The sequence below is a fragment of the Pinus tabuliformis genome, chromosome 7, assembly GCF_031772625.1.
Source record: "Pinus tabuliformis cultivar Carrire ecotype Pingquan chromosome 7, CPIR1, whole genome shotgun sequence".
Classification (NCBI taxonomy): Eukaryota; Viridiplantae; Streptophyta; class Pinopsida; order Pinales; family Pinaceae; genus Pinus; species Pinus tabuliformis.
In genome coordinates, this window is record NC_142293.1 from 427,230,235 (window position 1) to 427,236,178 (window position 5,944).

The following is a 5,944-nucleotide window of genomic DNA, read 5'->3' on the forward strand; positions in this document are numbered from 1 at the left end:
CTCCAGAATCAAAACTGTTACAGATGAAGCGAACTCATTTAACCGATTCAAAGTCCCCTGGTAAAGTTGGAACAAGTGTTCTGACACCATCGGAGGCTCCGGTTACTCCAAACATTTCTGCTATACCTACCTTTACAGAAGAAGTTATGCAACCACCAAAGGATAGTATAGTTGATCCTAGTGTAAAGGTAAACACTTGTATTAACGAACCAGCTCCATCTACAACTGATTCGGAAGATGTTATTCCCCAAACATCTGTCACTGCAGAATCTATACCTTCTTTGGCACCAGAAATATTTTACGGACTTGACGGTCTACCTCTTCCACCCGGTCTGATTACTATAGAAAAGATTATGGAGGATCCTCCATCTGGTACTCCATCGCAATTTGGAGTCGGGATCACCCTATATCCTTCTTCATCAGAAATTAGTCTACCATTATCGGAAGCTCCTATAGAATCGCTAGGAAATCTCTTGGATAGACTAGATATGTCTGAACAAACGTCGACATCTAGGACTATATCATTAGACACAGCGACGGAAGAACTTCCTGCTGTCACTCCAACAATGTTCGCCGGCATACCATCTGTCCCAACTAGCTCTCAATCGCTACATGGGGCCCACTCAAGCGCTATTTCGACAGTATGGTCCATTCCTGTTTGTTCATTCGGAATAATATCTAGGAGCTCTTATGTTGATTCTCAGCAAATTGATCCTTCACGATGTCAATTTGGGCAGTCGGTCCTCAGGGGTGAATCATTCCTTTGAGTACTGGATTACCGCCATATGGGGGGAAATATACCCTTTCATTGTCTCCTCCAGGGGAAAAACAATACGAGAGTTCACAACAAAATTCAGGTAACGCTGGAATTACATCTAGTGGTTGGGTGCCAATACTACCTCAACAACCAAGAGTTGTATACTCGATGCAACAATGTTTACCTATGTGAAATATACCAACTACGCTAGCTATTGTGACAGTGTCGCAAGTACAAGCGTTCCTGTTGTATGCCAACCTCAGGTTTCTCAGGTCGTAATGCAATAGCCTCTTATCCCTGCAACTCGACCATAATCGCCAACTAGTGGAATGACATAGGCCCAAACGGGTACAATTACCCCTCATCTTGGTCAAACAGCTAGTATTGGACAACAGCACGTGGCTTCACAACCATGGCTAGTGCAATATCAACAACCGCAATTCCAACAATCTTACCAAGGATCTAAGCAACAAATCTTTGCAAATAATGGGCAGTCGTATATTCAAAATGGTCAATATCAACCATTCCATAATGGTTATGCCCATCAACCTTACCAAAATTACCAATATCACATGCATTATGCCAGTATGCAAAGACCAACTACTCAGGCAATACCATCTTATCCTAGGTATGCTTCACCAAACCTGAATCAACAGTTGCCCTTCATGGCGACTTTAGAGTTACCAGATCTAAATCGGCTAACAAACGATCCAATTGCTTACAGCCCATGGTGGCCAGCGATTCTGCATAAACTTCCGTCAGATATTCCTAAATTTAATGGAAATCTGGGTGAAGACCCATCGAATCATGTGATGACAATTTATCTATGGTGTTCATCCAACATCCTAAACGATGATTCGATTAGGCTTCACCTTTTTCAGAGAAAGTTAACTGGTCCGACAACAAAATGGTATATTGAATTACCTAGAGCTTCGTTTGATAACTTCAACACCCTAGCCACAACCTTTTTAACCCATTTTCAGTTACCCATAAGGTACAAAACAGGAACAGAACTTCTTACCAATTTCAAGCAAACGACGGCCACTCACATATCGATCATATTCATGAGTGGAGACGTCATCGTAGAATGGTAAAAACGTACGTTCCTGATCAGATTTTTGCTGAATGGTTTATTAAGTCACTATTACCTTCCATTACAGATGATGTGGCAAAGGGAGGAGTCGTCACTGAAGATCAAGTTATTGCTCGTGCACAATATTTAGACTTGATTTATACTCAGTGTGGCATGCTCTATGATAAAACCCCTGATGCAGCCCGACCAGAATTTTCCGTTCCTCCTCCTCCTAAATCGAACAATGACTCTCATGCCGACAATGGTGTGATTGGTATGAAAAACACAAAATCGATAGAGGCTACATCTAAAAAGGTCTGTAAGATTTTTTTGAGGGCCCCGAAATCGGGTCAACAACAAGGGGGATACCCACCCGGTCCGGAACCTGGTTGGCGGCTCCTTGCCCATTTGGTGTAGCGGGTCCGACTGGGGATAATGGGACCAGCTTCCCAATCTAAAGGTTATGTGTGTGTGTGTGTGTAGATTTTGATTATGCTGATTTTGAAAGTATTTGAAAGCTGACTCAAATCTAACTAGTAAACAGATTCTATACTATTGCAATCTAATGAAAACAACACATCTAATATATGCTAACCCGAGACATGTCTATTATATTACGTGACCTAAAAAGATTTCGAGCAATAACTGGTAATAAAGATCATTCAGTTATCATAAGAATATGAACCCTTTAAGATAAACCATTCTGCATAAGAAGTTAGGCAGAACAGTTGTGAACAGCATATCGCATAATAAATCATTCATATGTCAAGCACAAACAAATGATTCCACTGTACAGAAGTGCCAAATGGTAACCCAAACATCCACACATTAACATATAAACAACTAAAACTACATATCGCTTTAAGATATAAGTAGAAATTCGTCAAGAGATAAAAGTACCATTTATGACTGATTTTCACTCACAAACTTCAAGCAATAACGATTTATCTCTACTTACTTCTAACATCTACTAAGAGTACAGAAGTGCAACATCAGTAGCAGACATTAAAATGCAAACATAAGTAAATCTCGATCCTTCCATTCATCAAAATCTCCTCTGAGGGTGCAAAAGTGCATGTTCCGAGGACAAGTTTTTGACAAATTTCTGGACCCTTCTCCAAATGCCATGAGAAGGGTTAAATACTACTAGTAACTAATCTTAATTACATAAATTTAGGGAACGGCTTCAAATGACCGCCCTTTTACTAAAGCAAATTTATTTCTAAAATTTGAATCTAATTTTAACCGTTTCTGTATCTGCTCCTTAGTGTTGTAAGCAATGTGAGGCTCGCCTGGAAATAGTCGGCATTCATTTGCGAAGGCATCTCCTCTCGTTTTCAAGTTGGGTGCTTTCCCCTTTTCCTTAGATGTTTCCTGCATATAGATTTATATCAGTTACTGCCTTACAGTTTACGCAAAGGAAAAGAGATATGAAAAGATTGACATGAAAGCTTTAAACTCTAATGAATGCATAATCATGACACTCATAAGGACTTGACTCTTTGAAAAATGCAACATGATCATCATTGGATACTCAGGCATGCAATCGTTAATTTCCCTTAAGGTGAGCGCTCGATTTTGGGTTTACAAATCATGTCGAAGAAACTTTGCGATGAGTGGTTTCTGCGATTCGTATTGCAGCAATTAATAGTTTCATTCATCACAGATCGCAAATCGCAAAATCGCAGTTTGTAGGATCGCAAATTGCAATATCACAACATTCATCTGCTCATTCTGTGCTGCTTTTGCGACGTTTGCGATATGCGACGTCGCACATCGGCCATCGACGATTCCTTCTCATTTTCTTTTAAGGGTACTTTCAAAATATGCGATGCGATGAATTTCGCATCGCTTCTTTGCAGCTTATTTATGCGCATAGGAAAACTCTTCACTCTCTCTCTGCGATGCGATATAGCTTTTAGGGAGTTAAAATACAAAAATTTGGATAAAAATATTTTTGGGATTTTTGTTAAGGGTCCCCCTTTACTTGATATTATTGCTAATACTAAACAAAGAGGGGGGTTGTTGTTGACCACAACAATGGAGATTCACTGTGAAGAACCAGTTATCTCTGCTTTTCTATTGACATTCCCACTTCCGAAACAGAAAAGTTTTCATATGTCTAAATTTTGTTATGGACAGATAGAGTAGATTACCCCTCATCCTATCAATGATACTTTGTTTCAACCTTTCTTTTATTCCAATTGTCTGCTTCCCTAGGCTTAGTTCTTGCATTCATACCAGACATTACTCGGTCCTTTTTTTTAAAAGATAAAATAAGGTCTTCTCTGCGTGCTGGCTTTAAAATATGCTCATTTGTCGTAGGTAGAGCCTTTGCTGCCCGCAAGCGTCCATAGCCTCGATAGGGTTACCATGTTATCCAGCAATGATCCTTTTTCCTGCTTGAGGTTATTTACAACATTTCAGAGAAAAATCCTTTTTTGAACTTTTTCCTTTTTATTCTCTAAAGAACAATGTCTTGGTTTGGTGGCCAAATTATGACACAGTCATTCACTTGATTTACACTTTTGCTGAACAAGTTGGCTCGTGATGAGACCCCTTGTCTTTTGATTGCAACAATCTTGAGTCGTTGCCCTGTTTTGGTAGACAGTTTTGGCAAAGTCAGCAAGTTATAATATCTGTGATCATGACAAGCCGGCTCGTGATGAGACCTCTTATTCTTTGAGTTATAGTGCTTTCTCGGATTGTTTCTCTGAATGCTGCGGTTTCCTTTGGCAGGGAGGAAGTCATTGTTTTTCCTTAAGAAAGCTCTGGACGACAATAATAGAGCTTTGAAAATCACAGCTTTGCAGAGAATATTTATTTTATTATTGATGATACCTTTCATTGTGCTGGGATAAAACAATTTTCAACCAAAGGTTGATTTCATCAAAGTCTTTTTGAAAGGTTGAAACTAATATCATTATTCAGGCTAAAGTTAACTCTATATGTCAATAATAAAAATCAGATTTTTCGAAAAGTTTTGCTATTTGTACAAGTGAAATCAAAATCTGATAGAGAGTTAGTGTGCTCTTTCATGAATCTTATTCAATGATCATTTACAACCGGTTTTATTTATAAGAAATAGAAAAACAAAATAAAAGAAACTAAAACTATCCTACAAAAAATAGAAGAGTGATCTTCTATGGAAAATACATTTTAAGAATCTGTCCATTCACAGGAAAAGAATCTCTTCTACCTGCGAAATCCTACAACACAAACGTCGATGGGCCTATGACTTCTACAATCTGAAAAGGACCAATCCACATATTCTGAAATTTCGTATGTTTGCCCTTTTCTTCATGAGCCTTATCCCATTTCAAAACTAAATCTCCCATCTGAAAGTTATTTCTGGTTATGATGGCTATGTCAAAAGAGGATTTTATTAGCGCTTGGTGGTGAGCATGGGTTTTCTTAGCTTGTTCTCGATGTTCTTCTAGTTTGATTATTTCCATTTGTCTTAATTGCAAAGAGGAAGTAGATACTTCATCGATGTGTTGTACAGAAGACAAAGAGGGAATGACTAAGTAAGTTGGAAGAACCACTTCTTTCCCATAAACTAAATTAAAGGGAGAAGTGCCGATTGAAGCTTTCTTCGTGATTCTATCTGCCCATAAAGCATTTACCAGTGCTTTGTGCCAATTCTTTTGGTTTTGGTCGACTGTGCTTTTGATAATCCTGATTAGGTTTTTGTTTGTTGATTCAGCCAACCCATTACCTTGCGGATAGTAATTAGCAGAATATTTCAATTTGAACCCTCTTTTTAATGCAAACTTAGTCATTGCACTTCCAGAAAAGTATGATGCATTATCAAACATTAAGGCCATTGGCAATCCAAACCTAGTGATGATAAATTGATATATGAATTCAATAATGTTTTCAGAATTAACTGTCTTGAGAGGAACTGCTTCTACCCATTTAGTAAAATAATTTGTTGCCGTGAGGATATACCTATGCTATTTAGAAGAGTGAGGAACGATCTCACCTATTATGTCCAAGCCCCATTGGTTGAATGGTTTCTCGATGTTGACCGACTGTAGTGGCATGGACGATTTCCTTTGTTTCCCCGCAGCAGTCTAGCAGATTTGGCATTTCCTTACGTAATTGTATGAGTC